General features: G+C 44.3%; 2 protein-coding genes across 4 annotated transcripts in view; one reads left to right on the top strand and one right to left on the bottom strand.

Moving 5' to 3' along the window:
• Positions 1-23,653, top strand: part of WIPF1 (WAS/WASL interacting protein family member 1) — a 104,252-nt gene that overhangs the window by 21,155 nt on the left and 59,444 nt on the right. Inside the window, exon 2 of one of the 3 annotated variants that reach the window (XM_058664655.1) lies at positions 11,523-11,591. The exons of 1 other annotated variant lie outside the window; for it this stretch is intronic. The gene's annotated coding sequence lies outside the window, so the exon portion shown is untranslated. Of the gene's footprint in view, positions 1-11,522; positions 11,592-16,180; positions 16,363-23,653 lie in introns of those variants that run through there. One more of the 3 variants, XM_058664654.1, reaches the window with a different exon arrangement.
• Positions 6,978-23,653, bottom strand: part of LOC131480332 (splicing factor, proline- and glutamine-rich-like) — a 141,678-nt gene continuing 125,002 nt past the window's right edge. Inside the window, exon 6 of the mRNA XM_058664281.1 lies at positions 6,978-7,018. The gene's annotated coding sequence lies outside the window, so the exon portion shown is untranslated. The remainder of the gene's footprint in view (positions 7,019-23,653) is intronic.

The following is a 23,653-nucleotide window of genomic DNA, read 5'->3' as shown; positions in this document are numbered from 1 at the left end:
TGTAACAGTATACATCGCCAATCTCCATGGCACATCAGTGCTCGCTCGCTCTCTCTCTCTGTGTCTGCATTACTTTCTGTGCGTAACTGACTAGATAGATCTGGATTAAAGACATAGGCAGCTATTTATTTTTATTAATCCACTGACAAGTCATGAGGCCATGTGTGTAAAAATTGGCAATTCTGAACTTTGGGCGATGATGGATTTTCCATACTGAGCTGAACACTTGATGCCCAGGACAACTAAGCCAGAAGCGCCAGGGTCCTTAGCCACAGTGTTCAGCTGCTGGTATGCACCCCTGGTTAGTAGGAGGAGATAGAGTGCACAGGGAAGTGCTAGAAGAGGGATTTTAGGGGCTTCTGTGGCGTGTCACTGTTCAAATCACCACCTGAGTTGGACTCCTCGATTTTAATGTCAGACTTAGAATTTTTTTTAAAAAAGAAAAGTAGGAAAATCTTTCTTTTGGAAAATGTATTAAACCAAAAAGGGCAGCATGGAAAAGATGTGATGAGTTATACATGGATGCTGGGCTGGGGGCAGTGGTAGTGGTGAGTCCCTCTATTTCTTTTGAGTTCTATTGCTGGTTTTTTTTTTTTTTATCTGCTGTTTTTTAGAAATGTTTCTTAGGAACATTGATTTTCCTTTGCAAGAATTTTTTTTCTGTTCAATGATTCATTTTTCTCTTTCATTCAAAAATTTTATTTATCATAGTTACATATTACTGTGTAACAAACCACTCTAGAATTTAGTGGCGCTTAAAGCATCATTCATTTTACTTGCTCACAATGCTGCATCCTAAGCTGGACCCACAATGCTGTTTGTGCCTGGGGTCAGTGTTGCCTTTCTCTTCAGTGGTTGGTGAGCTGGGGCAGGACTCTGCTGGGATGCAAGGATGAGCTACTCTAAAGTAGGCCCCAAACCTCTCCCCTTTCCAGTCTGTCCATGTGGTCTTGCCAGGACTCAGCAAGGTCACTGGACTTCTACTGTGATAGCTACAATCACAGAAGCAGAAGCAGCAGAGTGGCATATATGCAACAGCATTCTAGTACTTGAAGGGAATCACAAGGCAGGACCCCAAGTTCTTGATCTGCTATCTGCTGCCTCCCAAGGTGTATATTAGTAGGAAACCAAAATTGGACTGGGGCTTAGATCCAAACCCAGACACTCCAATAGGGGATGCAGGCATCCCAAGTGGAATCTTAACTGGTGGACCAAACGCCTATCCCTGGATCAACTCTTTCTTTATGGCTAAATGCTCTCCTACTGTTTTATTTATCTTCAATCATTGATAGAAATCTGGATCAATCCTGTATCTTGCCTATTGTGAATAACGTTACAGTGAACATGGGAGTGCAGATATTTCTTTTACATGCAGATTTCATTTCCTCCAAATATAAACTGAGCAGTGGAATAGCTGGTTGCTTGGTAGGTCAATTTTTTTTTTTTGAGGAACAGTACTTTAGAAGGGAAGAAATGCTTATTGTGGCTTACCATGGAAAGTTCACAGTCTGACAACCCCATTAGTCTGGCACCTGATGGAGGCCGGCAATGGTAGAGTCTGTTGGAGGGGAAACATCACAATGAGCCAGGAAGTGGACACTGAGGGAACATACTCCGCATCTACTCCCAAAGTGGTCTCTCCATTTAATCTTGTATGATTTGATCACAGGTCTATGCACCTTAGTAACCTAATCCAATCCAGTCACTTCCCACAGGCTGAGCTGGATCAAGTCTCTATTCTAATCCATCAACCATTACCATTAATCCATTACCTGTTAACATGCAACTTTGAGATTGAATGTCTTTATCAGTCAGCTAATGCATACATTAGTTTGGTGGATTTCTGTCTCTGTCTTCCTGTGTGCGCGTGCATGCACACACACACACACACACACACACACACACAGGAAGATCTAAGCAGATTTCCTTCCAGAGAAGTCACACTGACTGAGATAGCAGAAAGCTGGGATATGCTAGGAAACTGTTGCACAAGAAGGGAGAATGGTAAATGGCTGAGGGCATGGATCTTGGGATGAATTCCAAAGGTACCAGGAGCTAAAAATGTGTAACATATTAATAATGGACTAATTATGGAGTATGAAAGAGAAGAGACCAGGCAATCTTCAGGTTTCTGGCCTGGGCAGCTGTGTTGGTCTCATCTACCACATTGGAAACCCTGGCACTGGAACAGGGTTAGATCTCAGGGGAGTGGGATGGTTGTCCCCAGGAGATCCAATTTGGATGCCCCAAGATTGGTGCCTTTGAGTTCGTGGTCCACTGAAAACCTTTCTCAGACTAGTAGGTGAGCTCCTTAGGTGTGTTTTACCTTTTGCTTTGTACCCATGCCTTGTTGTTCCTTTATGCTTCTTCCCTGCCCTCCAAGAGTGGAATGATCAGGTTTGAGTCAACAGTGTCCATGGACCTGGGTTGGAGACACTGGTGGTGGAGAGTTTCAAGATGTGGGGTTGGTGCACTGTAGAAAGCAGCTCTGGATACAGGATTGAGAAGTACAAAAGTGAGAGGATCTGAGCAGCAACTAGAAGATGGGAAAGAAGCAAAAACAGAACAGAACAAACAAGAAATCAAACCAGCGAGAAGAAAATGAAGAATTGACTTGGAAAAACATAATAAATGAGTCATCCAAGGGGGAACAACAGAATTGATAAGGCAGCTAGAAGAGAAAGATATGGTTCCACAAACTGGCTCCATAGGAAACTCTAGACTCTTGTTTTTTGCCCCTCCTTTTTGTGTTCCAATTGTAAATATTAGAAAAGCAAAATAGGCCCTTTTCCTTGAAAGCCTCACTGAGAAGGAAAGGGCCTTTCAGGTAAGTTTTGGTAGATGAAAAGAAAACAAGTTGATAGTACATAGAGAAACTCTAGTCCTTTTGGGGGAGCCAAGGATTCCTGAGAAGAGGACACACACAGTAAAGTGAATTAAAAAGGAATTGAGTGAAATACTCAAGTGTCCATTCCTGAATGACCTGACAGAGAAATGTCTGTAGCCTCAAAGAGCAGAGAAGGAGTGCATCCCCATGATCAATTTTTAATAAACATAAATGGTATGATAAATTATGCATGGGACAATGATATAAAGCATTAAACAATGAAGTATAAATAATTCAAGTGGCTAAGAACTACCTCTGTCATATGTTTGATGCATGCAAACCCTGTTTGAATGTTCTGCTCAAGAAAATAGAGGCTTGTTGGGGGTGAGGTGGGAGGGGGGGCTTTTGCAAATCACCTTTATGAAAGGCAGAATTGATTGGTGGTCCACCTTGAGAGACCAGAGCCCAGAAATGCCCAACCCCCAGGCTCCATGTGCCTGTGCCTTCTCTAAGAAAATATGTGAATAGCACCTGGCTAGGGGGTGGTAATCTGAAGCAGTCGCTCATTTCCAGAGGTCCTGCTCATCTTCGAAAAGGCTGAGACTTAAAGATTTGTGTGTGGAGGGACTTTGTCAGGAGTCAGCAATATGGTGAACTCTTGTGTCTTAGAATTCCAGGAGTCCTTAGTAAGAGACATTCACTGCCTCAGGTAAGCTTCCATTCCCACCCTTAAAATTAGAGTAGTTGCATGGGGTCATAGCCAGAGAAGTGCTGGCCAAGGCAGCTTAGGACAGCCATCTGCCTCCAGAGTGCTACAGTAGAGCACATAGAGTCTGAGAGCATAGGCACCATCAGGCACATTCCCGTGTGAACCAGTCTCTTCCACGTATTGACTTTGTGATATTTGTCAGGTCAATTTAACCTCCTTGAAGCTCAGTTTCCTTATTTGTAAAATGGGTCCAGGAATATCCATCCCAGAGGACTGTTGAACACAAAATAAAATACAAAGGTCAGTTGCTTAGCTCAGTGCCTCAAACCTAACAGAGCCTCAATAAATGTTTATTATTAGCTGCTGAATTATATTCAAATATTTACTTTTCCAATCTTACAGAGAAGCATAAAATAAGGCACTGAAACTAAGAGGGGAAAAAAAAGACCTGTAAATCTAGGAAACACCCATGACCTAACCTAAATCAAAAGTTGTAAGCTGTGGTCCAAAGACCAGTTTTGTAGAATTTATTGTTGTTTTAAAAGTTTAATTTAAATACCTTAAGACCAAGGCTTGTGTATCCATCTGCTATCCTGGCTGATTTTACTCATGGGAGCTGCAAATCACCACCTCAAATCAAATAAATGAAACCATCCCGCCCATCACCACCCAAGTTTCCTAGTTCCCTAAATGTTTTAATCTGACTTGGGGCTTCTGGTTGCTGTATAGTTGTGTATAATTCTGACCCAAGATGACAGGTGGCTTTCCACCACTTGTTTCCTTTGTCATCATCCCAGGTGAATATTTAACCCAACACTTACTGCAGGTGTTCTGTAGCCCTAGTGCTCTGTCCTCTCACAATTCAGAAGCTGAGTCTCTGGATATAAATTTCAGCCATTTATGGTTGGTGTTTTATGAGCACACATATTATCAATAAAAGTTCAAGTTCAAAATATCAGTGCAACAGATAAAAACAATGGAAGACTTGCAGCAAGTGTTTTGCAACATGATCATAAATACACTGACTCTCCTCCCCAATGGTTTGATGATCACTTGAATCTTGTGGGGGAGAAGGATGTGACTCCTTTGCACAGTACTATATGGCAGATGTGACCCTGTGTCATTTCCATGGCTGGACCATAAGAAGTAACACCTCTGCTCTGTTCATAGGGGACACTTGCATTGAGACTTCACCCAGCTCTAAGAGGTCCAACTGCATTCCCAGAAGATTCTGTGGTTGTGCTGTGGTGGGCCATCTTGGTTGAGCCTGTCCTTTAGCCTCCCTGCTCTGGTTAAGACAGAAATAAGGAAGCCAAAATGTTCTAGTCTCTTGTTAATTGACAAAGTGGTCCCAGCTAAAACCACAGATGTTATGAAACAGAGATTAGCCATCTCCACTGTCATTTCTGAATTCTTGACTGACAGGATTCATGGGGAAAAAGAAATAATAATTTTATGCAGTCATAAACAGCTGGAACACTTACCCAAGAAGATTGCCAGGCTTTATACCTTGGATGGTTATGGCATAACACATCATTGTATTTGTAAGAGCTTGACTGGGAGCACCACCTGGTCCTATGAAAACATACAGCATTACTATTTTCTTCTAAGACAGGATTAACATGGGATAGGCAACTAATCAGTGAAGAGATGTTTACTGAACTGGGATCCAGGGTGAAAGGCAACACAGCCAAGCTCATCAGCCATCTGACAGCTTGCTTGGAAGGGGGTGTTCCTGTTGTTTTTCATTGAGAAGCATCTCTATGTCATCACTTCTCATGTGGAAACAACAGCTTTCCTCAATGACGATAAATCAGACAATGCATAAAAAAGCACAGAAGAAATTTAACAAAGATATTAAAATGGGTCACTAGATAATGTTTCAGAACTACTATGTATGCATTGTGTGATTCAATTGATATAAAGATATTTAACCTCTTTAAACATTTAACATTTCTTTATGTTGGAAGCATCCAAAATCTTGTCTTTTAGTTTTAGTTTTTTTATAGAGAAGTTCACCATTCTGCAGTGTAACAGAATCAGTACTACCAAGTATCCATAAATCAACATTCCCCCATGTACTAAGAAAAACAAACAGAAAAACAGTAATCCTGTTAATACGCATATCAACACCTAAAACAGTTATTATTTTGGGTTAATAGGGAATGTTTATAGCGTGTATACTAAAAAAGTGTAAAAGGATCGGAACATACACAGGAAGTGCTTGCTGTCAGGGCTGAGGCAGCTGGGCCATCTGGGGCTCTGGAAGCAGATCCTTCTGGGAGCCTGTGTGGAGAAATCTTCTTTCCTTCCATTGTTTCCTGGCTTTTCTATCCTGCTACAAAGCAGAAAGCCAGCTTCCCATGAGTCCGTTGTCTTTGGGCTGACTCTGTGGACCTGCATTTGCCACAGTGTCAGCGCTGTCCAGTCAGTTTCCCGTGTGGGCATTCTTCACAGCTCCACCTGCTGAAGTGGGCCCAGGCACACCAAACCCTTGAATGTCTGTGGCACAGATGTGATTGGATGAAGACCAGAGGCTTTCTTCTTGTCAAAGATTTTCTCTTGTTTGGCTACCTGCCTCCACATTAAAAAATGTTGTTAGGAGCTATGCTGTTTAAATTAGCTGTTAAAGAAAAAATTGAAAAGCTAACGGGAACTTAGCACCCTTGAGAACAGCAGTTAGAATTACCTTTTCAGTTCAGTGAAAGTGGATGGTCCAGGAAGCCTCCAGAGACGGGAGTTCGGACAGTGGAGGACAAAGGTTTTCTGTCCATGTCTGTCCAGTTTCTGCAATCTACCGGACAATTTAATCTCGATGCCTGGTCTGCAGATTTTCTTTGGAAGCTCTTATACTCTGTGCACACGTTAAGTGGGCCATTGATAAAACTTGACGCTGAGTTTCCAGAAGGAAGCACTCCTCTGTTCTCTGTAGCTGGGAGGCAGGGTCCTGTCTGCGTTCAAAAAGCCCCTGTAGGCTGTCTTCACTGTCCCTGTCCCCAGAGGAGGTGTTCCACACAGGAGGCTGTAAGTAGATTGTGTGGAGGAATGAGGGGCTGGCTTTACCTGGGACAGTCTAGGAGGAATAGGCCACCTCTTAGACCAAGGCCAAGATTGGCCCTATGAGGGGCAGAACCACTATATTATTCTAAATGCCGGCAGAACCTAAATTCTTACTAAAAAATTACTTCATCAGCTTGGCAGTAAAAACTAAACTGAGAGAGCTGCCCAGAGGGAAGGGTGGTTTATAATTTGACCTTAAAGTCATTGCAGCAGCAGAGTTCCTGGGCTGTTGTTGTCAGGCCAGGACAAGATTGTGGAGGTACAGATCCACATGGGCTGGGCAGTTCAGTGAAGTTCAAGGTGACAGTTGAAGTAAGGTAGACAGCATACATCTATTTGGAATTACTCTCCATCACTCTTTGGTTGTTTCATATTCTTGGCTTTATTTATTTTGTTTATTTCTCCATCAATCAGGTATGACCCTGATAAGAGACATAGGAGAGACTCAGGTTAGAAAACAACTTCTTTCCTCCCTGGTCCAGAAGGCCCTGTGGGGGAAACACCAGAGTGACCAGCAGGCAGCAGCCAGGAGCAAGATGTTCTTATCAGAGCTGTCATTGGGATGTCCTTGATGTCCTTGAGAAGGTCGAGGCAGGGTGGAGTGAACAGCTTCAAATTAGCAAGTTTCAAAATATCAGTGGGCTCTGAACTCTCCTACCTATTCCTGGGATGGTTGAGGTAAAAAAAATATCACTTCCTTGGGATGTGTGGGCCAGGGACGCCTGGCTCAGGGTCAGCTTGTTTTGAGTATCAGAGGCTTGTTCCTGGAGGGTAGAAGGGCTCACCGTCTCTATGAACTGCTCTGTGAACTGCTATAGGAAGGATACTTTTCCCAGCCAGAAAGGTTTCTCTAGAATGTCAAAGCATCATCATGCTCAGGAGGTGGAGGGGTATAGATGTGTGCTTACATGTGCCCATAGGCCTACACACCATGCAGATGAAATAATTGGCTGACCCATAAATATGGGCCTTGTCATGGGAAAGGTATCCTGGTCTCTCATGTGGGTGCAGGGGCGCAAGCGCTTGGGCCATCTTCTGCTTTTCTCAATTCACAGGCAGGGAGCTGGATGGGAATGGAGCAATAGAAACATGAACCAGCACCCATATGGGATGCCTGTATCACAGGTGGTAGCTTTATTCGCTAAAGCACAATGCTGACCCCTACCATACATGGTTTTCAAGGCTGGAGTTGCCCAGTGCAGCGACAACACTGAGAGCTGTAAAGGGGAAGCTGCCATTGGTGCCTGCGTCTCCAGGAGCTTTGAGAGTGCACTCACTGTGCAGAGCCCTGCTGTGTAAGTTACTTTCCCCTCTTCTCTCTCTGGCACAAAGACTTGGATTTGTGTCACCTAAAAGTGCTTGTTAGGCCAGCTGCACAGGTAAGAAATGTAGTCCCCTAGTGTTCAGTACATGGATTGGTTGGACATTCTTGAATTTGGGTGGGGGAGTGTGGGTTGCCTGAGACAGTTTGACATTAAGGTTAACCTAAGGGGGGTGGAGTTGGTGCTTTGCAGTTTGCTTTTGTAACCTTAAATTCTGTCTTTGATCAGGCCAAAAGCCTTTTTCTTTTCAAATGCTAAATTCATGCATCTAGTAGTACTTAGTCACAACCTGTTTTTTAAAGTGTATTTTCTGGGGCCCCACATGGCAGCTTAGTGGCTAAAGTCCTCTCTCCGCACCAGTTTGTGTCCTGGCTGCTCCACTTCCCCTCCAGCTCCCTGTTTGTGGCCTAGGAAAGCAGTCAAAAATGACCCAAAGCTTTGGGACCTTGCACCTGCAAGAGAGACCCAGAAGAAGCTCTTGGCTTCAGATCAGCTCAGCTCTGGCCATTGTGGGCACTTAGGGAGTGAACCAGAGAAAGGAAGACCTTTCTCTCTGTCTTTCCTTCTCTTTGTAAATCTGAACTTTTCAATAAAAATAAATAAATCAATCTTAAAAAAATAAAGTGTATTTTGTTTGACAAGGAGGGAAGAAGGGATATTGAGAGACCTTGTTTTCCTCTGCATATTCCTAATTGGGAAGATTTCAAACTTGTGAAATCTAGTCATTAAAAATCTCAGTATGTTTTGATAACTACCAAAGTCTTAAGGGAAGTAGTGTTTATTAAACCCGTAATCAATTCACTGTTGTATTGCATCCAGTCCTCTTCCACCTCCACTTCTATCACTGTTTTAGAAGGTTTCCAAGGACCCACTTGGGGTTTGTACAGAATATTCAGAAGACGTTTCAGTAATCATCCCCAGGTTACCAGACACAGAGATGACTGATCGTTCTTGTATATAAATTTTTCCTTGGAATTAACTGATGGGTAATGTGCTGCTTTCAGTACTGTGTGGTTGAGAATATGCAGCCATCACTTAAGTAAGCAGCAGCTTTGTCTTAACTTAGGCACCACCTAGAGGATCCACCGTCTTATTTACAGAAGTTGATGGGAACGACAAATGGCAATAGGTGCCAAAGGACCCAGTGCAGTGTCTCCTGCTTGCTATGACCATTATTTATTAATAAGTCCTTTAGAAATGTCTGTTTTGGAGTTTGCTTCCTTTACGGAAGCATGGAATCTAGCCTGTCTGCCACCACTTTCAAATTCAAATCACAAATCACAAGAGAAGAAAAAGTGGTCAATACTCACCTGGAGGTGTTCCCCCTCCCCCCACCCCGTGCCCCAGCCCTAGTAAATCCTCAGATCCTACATGGTCTCCCTTCTGCCTGGAGTCTTGCTTAACTAACAGAAGGCTTGACGATCATTCATCTAGGTTGTTTCAAAGACCATAGCTTCAGGGCTTTGCAGCGTACACTACCCAAACAGCTTCTGCAGGATTCTGTGTAGACTGGTTCCTGCATTTGCAAGCCTGACAATTGTAAACATCTCTTTGTCTCTCTCATCTACATAGTTTCTCACAACAGTGAAGATTTCTTGTTTTTTTTTCTTTAACTTACAGAGATATGATTCATATACTAGCTTCTTCCTCATTTTTGATCAGGCGTACATGCTTTCCACTCTCCTAAATGTAGGACCATCGCCACCTTTAGTCTCGAGTGTCCTTGAGGACTCCTTGTCCTACTCCTGGCTGGACTGTGCTTTCTGAGGTGACCTGCAGCTCCCTTTCCCCACCTTTTTTTTTAAAAAACATATATTCCATTTTTACTGGAAAGGCAGATTTACAGAGAGAAGGAGATACAGAAAGAAAGATCTTCCGCCTCTGAGTCTTGACTGCCCCTTCTTTCCTACATGCAGAGCACCCTCAGAAACAAAGTTCTGTGCTGGACTCTGATCGCTTTTCGTGTGAAACATTATAATACTGACTTTCCTGGGAACAGAACTCTCCATCTATTAACAACAGCAGCCACCATTTAGACACTGTACTGGCACAGCTTTTTTTTAAAATGCAGCATCACGCTTAGTTCTCACAAAATTATCCCCCCATGTGAGAAACATATGCCCCAAAGGAATAAAGCAATTCACTGCAGCAAGTACATAATGGATGTGACATTGGAGCCCAGGCAGTTGGATTCCAGTGTGCTTCCTTTTGGAAGTGATAGCAACTTGGTTACCAATTCTGCCCTATTCTGGCTGGAAGACGTGTCTCTCACTCCTGCTCTCTTCCTGTTGTTCCACCTTTCAAATAAATAAATAATTACAAAGGCTAAATCAACTTGAAAAATGTTCTATTAAAACAGAAACAGTCTTTTAAGGCACTTATCACTTCTTTGTGGTTTACGCCAGGATTTTGGTCCAGTGAGCAAAGCTACTAGCAGCTCTTTTCAAATAACTGCTGTGCTTTTATCCCCATCTCCTGTGTCCCACCACACCAGGATTCTCTGACCAATCAACTATGGAATTTAAATGTTAACCTTCATTCACACATATATAAATTTGTAAAAATCCATCTAAATGGTACCTTTGTCTTATACCTAACTTTTCCCTATCCTTCCTGCAATATCAAAGTTTTTAAAAAATGAACATCATTGGGCCCAGCACAGTAGCCTAGTGGCTACAGTCCTCACGTCGCAACTGCTGGGATCCCATATGGGAGCCAGTTCATGTCCTGGCTGCTCCACTTCCCTTCTAGCTCCCTGCTTGTGGCCAAAGCAGTCGAGAATGGCCCAGAGCCTTGGAACCCTGCACCCACATGGGAGACCCAGAAGAGGCTCCAGGCTCCTGGCTTTGGATCAGATCGGCTAAGCTTCGACCATTGAGGCCACTTGGAGAGTGAACCAGTGGATGGAAGATCTTTCTCTCTTTATCTCCTTCTCTCTGTATATCTGACTGTCTAATAAAAATAAAATAAACCTTTAAAAAATGATCACCATCTCATTTTTAGAAAAGAAAAAATTAGGGAGGAGGGTTTGTGGATTCTTGTTTATTATCATGCCTTGTTAGTTAGGCATTAAGAACCTCAGAAGTCTATCCTCATATTATTTTCTTGGTTGAGTTCCTCAGCTATGTAAAAGATATGCTTACATTCTGGAGGTCTTACCTGATTCTAGAATGGATTCCTTCACTGGTGTTGAGGTAACAGGAAATCTTGTCTGAGAGGTCATGACACCTGTGATCAGGAATAGTTTGACTTTCTCCTTCCCAATTGGAATATCCTTTATTTCTTTCTCTTGCCCATTTTTTCTGGCTAGGACAGCATTGAAATGTATCACAACAGGAGCTGCCATTTGATGTAACAGTTAAGAGACAATTTGGGATACCCACATTATACACTGGAATCTCTAGGCTCAAGGCCTGGCTCCATTTCAGGTCCAGAGTCATGCTAAAAATGTGCTGGGAGGAAGGTGTGGCAGAAGTACTTGCTTCCCTGCCACCCGTATAGGAGACTCAGACAGGGTTCAAGGCTTCTGGCTTAGTTCTGGCCCAGCCCCAGTTGAGGAGTGAACTGGTAGATAGAAGATCTCTTTCTTTGGGGTGTCTTTCAGATAAACAAAAGAAAATAATGAACACAACAAGATGAGTCCTGCTGCCACCCCTATCTAAGCCCTTGCAAAGTAAGATCCTTCTGAAGAGTTCTTGGGACAAAAGGGGAATCAGACTGTAACTAGAATCTATTTTAAAATTAATAATGAAAATTCAGTGCATCCAAGTATATGGGAATTTAGATAAAGTGAAAGCTTTATTTAAAAAGACTGAAAAGAGGTAAAATAAGACTATAGCCTGAAAACTAATTAAAAACAAAACAGATATAGGGAAAGAAGCAAGGAAGGTAAAGCAGAGCTGGTGAGTTAGAAGGAAATTAGAAGTGGCAGCTAGGCAGGGTTCCCAGGACGGCTGCTGCAACGGGGCTGGAAGGCTGAGTAAGGGTATGAGCAACAGTGTCCCTGCCCTCCTGCAGCTTCAGTTGGGATGAGATGAAAAACATGTGCAGGCAATAACTGGAGGATGGAACTGAGACAGTGTGGTGCCCATTTCTGAGCTGTCTGCGGTAAATCCATCCATCTCAAAGAGTTGCAATTAGGCTTGCAGAGTCTCTGGTCAGACACAGCTGAGCTTGCAGGTTTGCTTCAGACTTTCCAAAGGACCCAGAAAAAGTTAGCTGACCACTGTCTAAGCTTGGCTTCTGTATCTGTGGAATGGAGATCACAGTACTTCCTTCATAAGATGCTAATGCAAATTCACTGCAGGCCTGGATGCAAGGCACTGATGTCGGTGCCCAGCACATAGTGAGAGTCTGGTGAGTGAGTGCTCTAAGGAAGCCAGTGGGATTTCTCTGCCAGCCCTTTGGGATGCTACAGAGATGAGTTGGACACCATCAGTGTCTTGGTGCATATTTCACAGGAATGGGATAAGAAATAGTTTTACAGTAGTCAAGTTCTCCCTACCCGTATGAAAATATTGAGCGTTTCATCTGTTTCCATTTGTGAAATATGCCATGCTGGTGAATGGGTGAATTAGCTTTTGTCCAGTAAAAGATCTGTAAAGCAGCAGTGGATCATGAGTTAGAGAGCAGATCTTGGCTGTGGAGAAGCGGTGGGATCGGCCGCTCTGTGCTCAGTAGGAAAACAGAAGCAAGGGGTCCTTAGCTGTTGACCAGTCAGCCCCTCATATCTCACTGCCCAGATTGCAGCTCCTCCTGCCACCCCTTCCCCAGCAACAGAATTAGCTCCTCTGGCACTACACAGGACCCCTATGATTGTGGGAAAGTGATGTGGTAAACACAAAAGGAGTCAGCTGGTAGGCCTGGAAAACAATTTAGCACTTCACTTATCTGTATTCGGGACTTGTTCAGAATTTGTGGTTGCTATAAAGTTATGATATGTCTAGGAGTAGGTAAGAATCTTGCAGTTTGTCCAAAAAAAGAAAAAAAAGAATGTCCATAGATGCTATGCATTACACCACTTTAATAAAAAATTTTGCTCAGTGTGGGAAAGAATCTGTGAAAAGAGCTATCCACTAGTCAAAGAATTACTTGCTTGCTCTACTTCTTCTATTCCTAAGACACTGCCAGCTTGTAAGGTGTACCATCGAATTAATGACCAGTTAGGAAGAAAAAAGATATAATGTTAACCAGACTAGCATGGCTAATGCAGTGGATTAAGCTGCTGCTCATGACACTGGCATCCTGTATGAACACCAGTTCAGTTTCTTGCTCTTTTACTTCTGATCCAGCGCCTTGCTAATGTGCCTGGGAAAGCAGGAGAAGACAACCCAAGTTCTTGGGGCCCTGCCGCCCAAGGTGGAGTACTGGCTTCCAAGCTCTAGCTTGGCCAAACCTTGGATACTGTGGAATTTTGAGGTATAAACCAGCAAGTCAAAGCTATATTCATGTGTGTACATGCATGTGTATAAAAGACATATTTGTGTGTGTGTCACTCTGGCTTTCAAAATAAATAAATAAATAAGTAAATAAAATTATATAGTAGAGATTTGTCAAAGGAGTCTGAGCTCCATAGGAAGGATCTCCTGGTGGCCAAAGCTGAAACAGTCTGAGCATGAAAATAAGTGGAGTTCTAACCTAAAGAACCAAATAAATATCCACAGTCCATATAGATATGAATAAATGATTGAAGGAGTTAATAAATGAGAAGAGGACCTAGCAGTTGCATACATAGGGCTTCCTGGTGGTTTACAGATACCCCATACTCCTACAGTCATTGGGTGCGCCGGTGGTGGCTGGGGAGCACCTTCAGAGAGACCTGATTGGCAGCTTCACAGCCCAGAGGGCCAGCCCAGCACTGGCAGTATTAGATGGCACTGGTGTGTGCTTGAGCAGATGAAAAGGGTGCTTTCCCTGTGTGGTGCTCCTGCAAATAATCCTTCATCCCTTCTCCCCATGAGACATCCCGCCCATGGCATGTGCTGCACAGTACCTGCCCAACCATCATCCTCAAAGCCTCATGGTTCAATGGAAACAAGGGGAGCCTAAGAAATGGATACAGCCACGGTTGGCTTGAGGAGCCACGGTGAGTAAACATCATGTGGGACAGAAAAAAGGACAACAGATGAAAACTAAAGAATCTGAGTAAGGAATGAGCTTTTCTTAATGAGGTATCAATGTTAGTTTATTAATTGTAATTTAATTGTAATTAATTATAATTTTGTAATTGTAATTCCATCCTGAACATAAGCTGTTAATATGTAGAGAGGTTGGCTATATAGTATACGCAATTTTTCTGTGAATCTACAACTGTCATGAAAAATTAAGTCTGTTAAAATGTCTACATGCCTAAACAGGAAAAAAAAAATCATGAAGAGAAGGCCTAGACAGGATTTTAAAGAGAAATGATAAAGTATTTTGTTCAAACCTTTAGAAATGTTAGTCAGGGGCCTGGCACGGTAGCCTAGTGGCTGATCCTCACTTTGATCTCGCTGGAATCCCATATGGGTGCTGGTCCTAATCCTGGTAGCCCCGCTTCCCATCCAGCTCCCTGTTGTGGCCTGGGAAAGCAGTCGAGGACGGCCCAAAGCCTTGGGACCCTGCACCCATGTGAGAGACCTGGAGGAGATTCCTGGCTCCTGGCTTCGGATCGGTGAGCACCGGCCATTGTGGTCACCTGGGGAGTGAACCATCAGACAGAAGATATTTCTCTCTGTCTCTCCTCCTCTCTGTATATCTGACTTTGCAATAAAAATAAAGTAAATCTTAAAAAAAGTCAGAGCACAGCTTAAGCAGAATGGATATAAATGATTAATTGAAAAATGGAACTAACAGCTCAGCCCAGAATATGACACTTCTAAATTCATTCAAATGGAGTCAATAATAGTTTGCCTTCTATGCAGTATTTTGTTTTTCCAAAGTCCTTTGTGATTTCTGAAACCCAAGGTGGCAGCTTTACCATGATTTCATATTTAAAGTCAATGGCATGTCCTAGGTAAACAGGCATCTTGGTCCCACCAGCTGATCTGAATGTACCATCTAGGCAGCAGGGCGGCTGTCCCTGTCAGGGTACTGAAACAGTTCTGTGTGTGTTCTGAGCCTGCTGTGCAGGTAGTGGCGGAACTTTGAGCGTCACTCCCTGACCCCAGCTCCTAAATTTCCCTGGGGAATTACAGGCTAACAATTTCAAGGCTTGGGACTTATCTGCAAGTACCTTTCTCAAAGACAAAACAAAATCCCTTTTAGAAGCATTAAAAACCAGACCAAACCAGTATTCTGTCAGAATAGCCACAGAGAAAAAGCTCTGGGGTTTTTGCACTGAGTCAAACTACACTCTTTGTGGAACATTCCCCTTGGTCCAGGACATGGTTTAACTCCCACACACCACTTCCTACATCCACAAATTACAGTCTGTGTGGACCCTTCTGAGAGCTGCGGGCATTGGAAAGAGGAAGACAAAAACGACAACGACAGGAACAAGAAGGCTAGAAATGGCGCCTTTGGGCTCCTTGCCTGGTCACCCCCTGTCCAGGACAGAGAGGAACACATCTGGACACTCTTTTGGGGGCTCTCTCAGGGCCAGCCTCAGAGCCCCCTCCTCTTGATAGGGCTCATGGCTCCTCACTACCCCTTCTCTGCACTCCCTGCCCCAGGAAGACGATGCCAGTTTCTGCAGAGGAAACCAAAAGCTGGTGTGTTTTGGAGGCTGGCCGGTGGTGGTGGGGTAGGGGGAGCAGTGGGGTAGTGTCAGTTACTGAGCCCCGGGAGGCTGGTGAGATGTAGCTTTGTTTGCTGAATCAAGGCTCAGTGCACACTATCTGACAGCAAGACGACACAGATGGCATGCCAACTTGAGCCTGTCCCATAAACCCACTGTGACTGGCCATGATCCCAGCAGGGTGCAGAAACCTGAGCAGACACTGGGTGTGCCCCTTCAATGGTGATAATCTTCATGGAGGAGAGAGGGGACATCCTGTGAGCTGCCCCTTCTCAGGAGTCCCAGGGGAGAGGCAGCAGGGAGTACTCAGGCTCCAGGCTCCAGGCTCCACCACTGGGAGTGCCCAGGTTCAGCTGCACACCCCCTAACTCCAGCAGGAGTGACCTAAGGCTGCAGACTGTGTCCCTGCCACCCCTGCCTCTGTGGAGTCAGAGGCGCCAAGAGTGCAGACCTTACTCCCCCTGGACTCTTTACCTGTGTCCTGGGAGTACCCCAAACAAGATAGGGGAGCCCTGAAGGAGCCAGTCATTTCTGTAGCAATGGGATTACCCTGTGTGGAGTGAGCAGCGAGCCGATCTTATCACATGCCTGTGACCAGGCTGAGAGGCAGTGGGAGAAGGTGCAGTGAGGAAGTGTAATGTCACATGCAGCAGTTACAGGAAACCGACCAGAAGATAGCAGGGGAACTTGAGAACGCGCTCATTTTCAGCGGACTAAAACAACACAGGTCAGTGCCTTTTGTTTTCCCTGAAAAACCTCTGGTAGCAGCCCTAAAATACCTAGCTGATTCTCTTTTCTTCCAGTGTCTTTTACTGTTTCTATAAAGTGAAGAAATTGCTCTGGGTTTGTGCCTAGGGGCCAGTACTTAGCTAGTAACCGCATGCTGTGTTACAGAAACGTTGAGCCATTAGGGTGAAAATGAAATTCTCAGAATCTCTTGCTTCCCTGTTGAAAACTTCTGTGTCTTTAAAAAAGCAGAGCTTCAGATGTTCATTCAATAACTTATTTCATGGAATTCAGCTAAGCTTCCTCTCATTTTTGCTGATTAGCATAGATCTGAAACAGAATAGATCGATTTGTGTTTGCAGGCATATGTGGGGTGTTCAAAGGGAATTAGAAAATGCAGAAATACCGCACAGAAAAACATGGGCCACAAGGCTGTGGGCAACAGTTTGTTGTTTTAATGTACTTTTCATCTTATAAAACTCATCATTTTGGCTTGTGTGTCACATTAAAATGATTTGTTGGGGTCATTATTCATTCTCCTTTTCATTTATTTATTTTCCTGCTTTTTTACTTTTCCCCCTCCCTTCTCTTTATTGACATAAAAGGGCAGTAGAGAGGAAGGGGTTGGGCAACTTGAACTTGAGATGAGGAAGTTCTGCGTACGAGTTTAAGAAGCCAGGGCGGCCCAGAGCTGAAACCGGCCTTGCCTGTAGGAGCTGTGGGGGCTTGGCTGTTCCTGGAGCTTCCCTGTCCTCTACCTTGTACTTCTGTAGAAAGCACTTTACTAAAGAGCCAGAAATGTTGCTAAAGAGTAGGAAAACAAGAACCCAGAACTGACTGAGGACAATTTTGAAGTCAGTAAAGGGTGATGACCTCTGTGGTTTTCAATCACAAGAGCACTTCTAAATGGAATGCTCACTGGATTTCAAAAAAAAAAGAAGCTTTTCATTGTATTTCTGTGACCTTGTTCTATGTACGTGTGATGACTTTGTTGATATGGCCAATGCATAGAGAAAATGGAAATGCCTCAAATCTGAGTTTGGGGAAGAAGTTCCAACATCCTTGAACTGTTGGTTAAGCTCTAGAACAGGCCAGCAGCATAGGTTGCTGGACCTTTTCTGGATATTTGGGAAAATGTACTGGATGTACTGTAAGTTGTACAGTGTGCACAGCTGTAGCTCTGTGTGAATGCAGGCCGGTGGGCTGGGGAAGAGAGGGACTTTCTGTTTCATCCACATCGCCTGGTCATTGCAGCTCAGAAACAAGTCCTGCACTGAGAAAAGGGGTGGAGGTGGGGTCATGGCCCTGTGTGTTGTTTATATCCCCATGATGAAAGAAAAATCATTGTTGATGATATCCTAAGATTGCCACATATTTTTCTTTTTTTCTTTTTTTTTTTTTTTACTACTGTGTTGTGCAAGAAGATGGGGAAAAAGCTGGCAGGATCAGGGAGGTTCCTCAGCTATGGATCTCAACCTCGTGGCTGTAGACTCACCCCAGCTCTCACGAGGCTGCCTATATTTCATGGATTGTGTGGCTGTAGCAGGGATTGGACTTTATTGTGGTTTGGACCCCTGTGTGCAAATATCTGGAGGAGACCCCTGTAGTACAATTGACCTGGCACTGCCGTGTGAGCACCAGCTGAACTGCCAACTTGGTAGTGGCTGCACATCCTTCAAAGGAACTCTTTGAGTTTTGCTTTGCTTTTTCCACTTGCTCATGGAGCTTTGATGCTCTAACCTGTTGCTCCCAGTGGAGAGAGACCTTTTGGTTTGTGGCAAGGTTTTCCAGATAGACTTGTGGTCTCTCTTGCAAATGCATGCTTCCAGAAGCTGATCCCACTCCTTCAGGGGCATCTGCTGTCTCCCTCATCAGGAGAGTCAAAATGTCAAAAAAGTAAAAAATCTCTCAACCTCTTCCTTGGTGTATGAGATGCGAGCAGAGGGTGCTAGCATGTCCTTGTTAGGCAGCCCCTCAGGGCTCCAGGCGAAGTGCCAGTGGTGGTGTATCATGGTGAATAGTGGACAGCACCTGGACAGTAAATTTTTTTAAAAAGATTTATTTATTGTTATTACAAAGTCAGATATATACAGAGAGGAGGAGAGACAGAGAAAAATATCTTCTGTCTGATGATTCACTCCCCAAGTAACCACAATGGCCGGTGCTCACCAATCCGGAGCCAAGAGCCAGGAATCTCCTCCAGGTCTCCCACATGAATGCAGGGTCCCAAGGCTTTGCTCAGCTGCTTTCCCAGGCCACAAGCAGAGAGCTGGATGGGAAGTGGAACTGCCGGGATTAGAACTGGTGTCCATGTGGGATCCCGGGGCGTTCAAGGCGAGGACTTTAGCCGCTAGGCCATGCTGCCGGACCCGAGTAGTTGACTTTTTAAAGGGTTCTTTTAAGGCTTCATAGGAAGCAACATTCGGGGATAGGGAATTGAAAAGCCCAGAAGAACATTTTCTCTAAAAGACAAAAATGCTCTATTATTTCAGAAACTATTTTTTCCTGTTCTTTGGTGCCAGGAACATCTAGTCTTGAGAAAAGTGCTGGAAAGAGGCTTTCAGATGCTCTTGTCATTATTTCAGACTTAAAGGAGAAAGGTAAGAGAAAGAGAATCTTAATTTTATTATAAACCAAAATAAAAAGGACCTTAGAGAATCCTATCCCCTCCATGTTAGATTAGCAACCAGAACCTTCAAAAGTTTGGTGATCTGTTGTCAGAGTAGCTCATTAGTGATGGGACTAGGCAAAGAACAAAGCAAGCCTCTGACCCCAGTATTGGTCCCCTTATAAGGGGCCAATGTTGAGAGGTTCCAACAACTTGGAATTGAATGTAAGTGCCACTCTGGGATCTAGAGAAGCTCAATGGATTAGGCTAAGAAACTGAACTTGGTCAACATCCCAAACCCCAGTAATCTTTACTTAATTTCTGGGAGACAGAACAGGTGATTTTAATTTTGTAGTTAGAAATCTCATCCATTCCACCAAGAGAAAGCTTATGTCCAAATAACAGGTCTTGGTACAATCAAATAGAGGAAACTCAGAAAGATATATTTTTCAATGGGTGCTTGGGGGTAGGCCAAGAAAAGAGACCCTGGCTCTTATGGGATGTGGCTATTGATTTGAAATACAGGTGCAAATCTTGGTATGAGGTGCAGGTAAGGACCTGGGCTTATGATGGCCTGGATTAAGCAGTCCTCAAAAGGGACAGCCATCCTTAGCACTGACCCCAAGGTCACTTCTCACTACTAAATCAGTTTTCTAGGTACAATTAGCTCAGAAGGACGTAATTCGGATAAACCACCATCATTTGCTGAGAGGAATGATGACATTATTTTTAAGAGGCTCTGATCAGCAGCGTCACACAATTTTTTAAGATGGCTCAGCCATCCTGAGCCTTGGCCTTCTTACTCCCAGATACAAGGAAAGTGTTATGACCTTTGTAACCGTGACTCCGTGCTTGAAGTATGGCAGTCCACCTCCCCATGAACCCAGCAGCTCCTCCTTGGTGTCACTTCCATTTTTTTTTTTTTGGTGGTTCCTCTCTAAGTGCCACAAGCACTGTTATAAGAGAAAATTATATATAACATGGACATCCTGCTATGGGGAATCACAATTCACAATTTGGACACTAGAAGCTTTCATGGGGTGTTTTCACTGTTTGCCTTTCTTTAGGGAGTGACACATTTTCTTTTAATTCAGAAATAGTTACGGAACACCTTTTGATAGGCCTTACATTCAGGTTGGCAGTTGTGTATAATAAGGAGTAGACCTAAAGTATACCCCATGATGCAGTCCATTAGAAGGTTAGGAGGTGAGGACTGCTCTGGAAGAGGAAGGCACAGCGAGGGATTTGATGGGGTGGTTAGAGTGTCATGAGAATATGGTGAAGACCTGACTGGGCAGATAGATGGGGGCAAGAACAGGGTGGTGTGGTGGGGAGTACCTGGCACGTTCAGAGTAGCAAGGAGCCAATGTGATCATGACAGAGTAATGGAGGTGGAGATGACATGGAGATGAGGTCCTGGAGGCCTGGGAGGCCATTACAGGGTCTGCCTTTCACACACAGAAGAGGCTACTGAAAGTCTTTGTGCACAGGAGAGATGATGCTCTGACTTCCTGTGCAAGGGATCCTTCTGGCTGCTGAATTGAGACTCTACTGTAGATACATCATGAGAGTAGATGGCTGAGAATAGAAGAGACAATTCAGAGACTACTGCTTTGCTGTGGTGGGAGATGATGGTGCCATGTGCAGGAGGCTGCAGGCAGAATGTGGGCATTCTGAAGGTGGAACCCATAAGAACAACTGTAGGACTGAATAGTGTTATGTGGGAGAGAGGAATCCAGAAAGATCCCAGGGGTTTTGGGCTACATACAGGAAGAATAAAGAAGCCATTTGCACAAGCTGGGAAGGGAAATACTGTTAAGAGGAGTATTTGAGGTAGAAGGAGAGGTGAGCTGTTTAGTTTCCAATATAATGAATTCAAGATGTTTGTTGGACCTCAACGTGGAGACAACATCAAGTGGGCATGTCTAGGTGTAAGAGTTAGAATTCTTGGGAAAAAAATAATGGTTTTTGTTTTTGTTTTTTTAAAGAGGAAAAAACCTGAATTCTGGGTTGGGTCAAAATCTGAACAAGACTGTTAACTGACACTTTGACCTCGAAAGTTTCCTTTTTGGTCTGCTTTTTTAGTCAAGCTTGTATGAATAAAACACATCAGTTTTTAAAAGAATACCTAAATGAGTATGCTGGAGATATTTCACAGCCTGAACTGAGATGAAAAACCTGAAATTCTCGGTCTTGTCTTTAATCTACAAGGACACATGCTGAATTTGTGTTTAAATGACTTCACAGGTCCTTTGACCAGCCATGAGCCCCTGGCACTGTCATGAGCCCCATTCACAGAGGTGCAGGTTGCCTTAGGGAGGTGGAGGGACTCAACTATGTCCTTGGATAAGAGGCAGAATTCAGACCCAGGCCCGTCTGCATCTGCAGTCCCCTGTCCACTTCCCAGAAGCATGCAGTTAAACCAGCTGGGGCATTTTCACTAGAACAGAACGCTGCAAGATGATTGCCTTTACGGTAAGCATAGACCCTGGGGCCACTCAGAGATGCTGTGCAGTTGCTAAACCAGTCCTTGAAGCAAGAGGGTCCATCAACAGAATGCTTCCGCCTGGCCCCCACCCCGGAACCGCAGTGGGACTGCCCCCGGGGTTGGGTAGTGTGAAACTGATGGGCTGAGAACCTGCCCCTAGTCAAACTCAAAAGGGGCTCTCCAGCCATTCTCAGTTGCACAGAGACCTGTTTGTGCAAGCTGTTTCTCTGGCTGCCCTGGAGGGTGCCTGGTCACAGGCAGACTGCTGGTCAGCTGCTTTGAGGGCCCCTGAGTGAGGAGTTTGACAAGCCTTGGAACCTGAAGGCTCTGGCCTCAGCATGGAACTCAGGAAGGAGAGCTGGGGTCTGTGCTCACACTGCCAGTCAGAGCCCTATGCAGCCCTGGTCAGCTCCTGCTCTAGTAGCCCTCTGTGGGGACCTGCGCTGGGGCAGCCCCATCCCCAGTGCTGATGGCATGCCTATTGACAGTGATACAGACATTCTGGTTGTTAAAATATCAAGGTGCTTCACAGTCATCTCTGTACTGTAGGACCCTTAAGACTTCTCCCATAATTCAACAACTAAAGGATTAGCGCCTGAGCACTCCGAGTCCCTGCTCCAGCATAAGAGGGTGTCCCAATTGCGCAATGTCTGTACTTCGTCAGCTGTTAATGTATCTTAAAGATCGCTCTGTTCCACTCCAGGAAAATGAATTCCTGAGCATTCCTGAGGTGATGAGCAGCTTTAGCTGGGGTGCAGGAGGGCAAGGCTGGACCCTGCAATTATGTCCCTAGCTTACTGGTTCTGTGATAGAGTCCTAGTGATAGTGTCCCAAACTCTTTTCCCCATGTAACCAGAAAAGACCTACAGTACTTATGACCAGATGGAGAACAGAGAAGGAGCAGATAGATGTTTTCAGAGGACCCTAAGTTTCAGACTTGTCAACATGGCTCGTTTGCTCTCACAGTTCAGTTGGGGGGCCACCTGTCCCGAGAAGATTAAAGGTTAATTACATGCCTGGCTCTGCTAATCCTGATTTCCTGGTGCCAAACACTTGCCTTTTGCATCTGCAAGGGAATTTTTCAACACTGATGTATTTCAGAGCTGTGCTAGCCCATGGCTTAAAGAAGAGGGAGAGAATCCCTCACAAACACAGTGACTGCCACAGATGGCCGATCCCAAGAGTATATGAGGACTCCTGAGCCTGCCTACTACCTACCAGGCTGACTCTTCCAAATAGATGCAAGATGGGTTGCATCCCCTCACACAAGGATTTTAAAAATAAAGCTTGTGAACCAGATGGGAAAAACCATGTCATTTTAGTGTCCCCAACCATTCACAAATTGTGTGTGTCCTTTGATCAGTCAGCACTCCTGACACCACACCAGGAGCAGTCACTGATCCTAAGGGTCATTCAGCATGTACAGTGGCCCTCAGTCAGCTTCACCTCCTGAGTAAATAAATACCCCCAAGCCCCGCATGTGGGCTGGGCTTTATGGTTCCCTTTTTGCAAACCTGATGTGGCAGGGGGATGGAAAGGCTTGTCTGAGATTTGGTTACAGGAAGATGCCGCTCCCATGTTGGGGAGATGTCTCCTGCTCACTGGGAGGGAAGCCAGCTACCATGTTGTGAGCTACCCCGTGACACCAAACCCAGGGAAGCCTTGGCCAATACCTGGTAGGAACAGGGTCCTGCTAACCTGTGAGTGAGCCCAGAAGATGTGCCCATGATCAGACCTCCAGGTGGGAACTTAAACCCAGCTGATGCCTAGACTGCACTCTAAGGCTAGACCCTGAGTCAGAGGCACCTGGCTACACTGAGTCCTGATCCCCAACCCACAGGAAGTAGTATGATGTGTATGGGTTTTAAGCTGCTTAGTGCTAGGGTAATTTGTTACATAATAACGAACTGATCAATGCACATTACAATCATATGTATCTCCAAATTATTTTTTGCTCATTACTAATTTGACATTACAGTAATTATTAAACTGGCCACTATATCTTATTTAATATATCATCAAAGAAGTGTGTATATATATATATGTAGTATAATAATTTGTGACAAATTTGTTTTAAGCCATTTTGATTCCTTGCATCCCCACCACTGAGTTTTTTTGACCCTTACATAATCACATATAGTAATTCACTCTTTTTGATACATAGTTCTGACTTTTGACAAATGTATAGTCATGTAG

The sequence above is a fragment of the Ochotona princeps genome, chromosome 5 (genome assembly GCF_030435755.1).
Source record: "Ochotona princeps isolate mOchPri1 chromosome 5, mOchPri1.hap1, whole genome shotgun sequence".
In the NCBI taxonomy this organism is placed as follows: domain Eukaryota; kingdom Metazoa; phylum Chordata; class Mammalia; order Lagomorpha; family Ochotonidae; genus Ochotona; species Ochotona princeps.
This window is presented reverse-complemented; position numbering and strand designations above follow the sequence as displayed.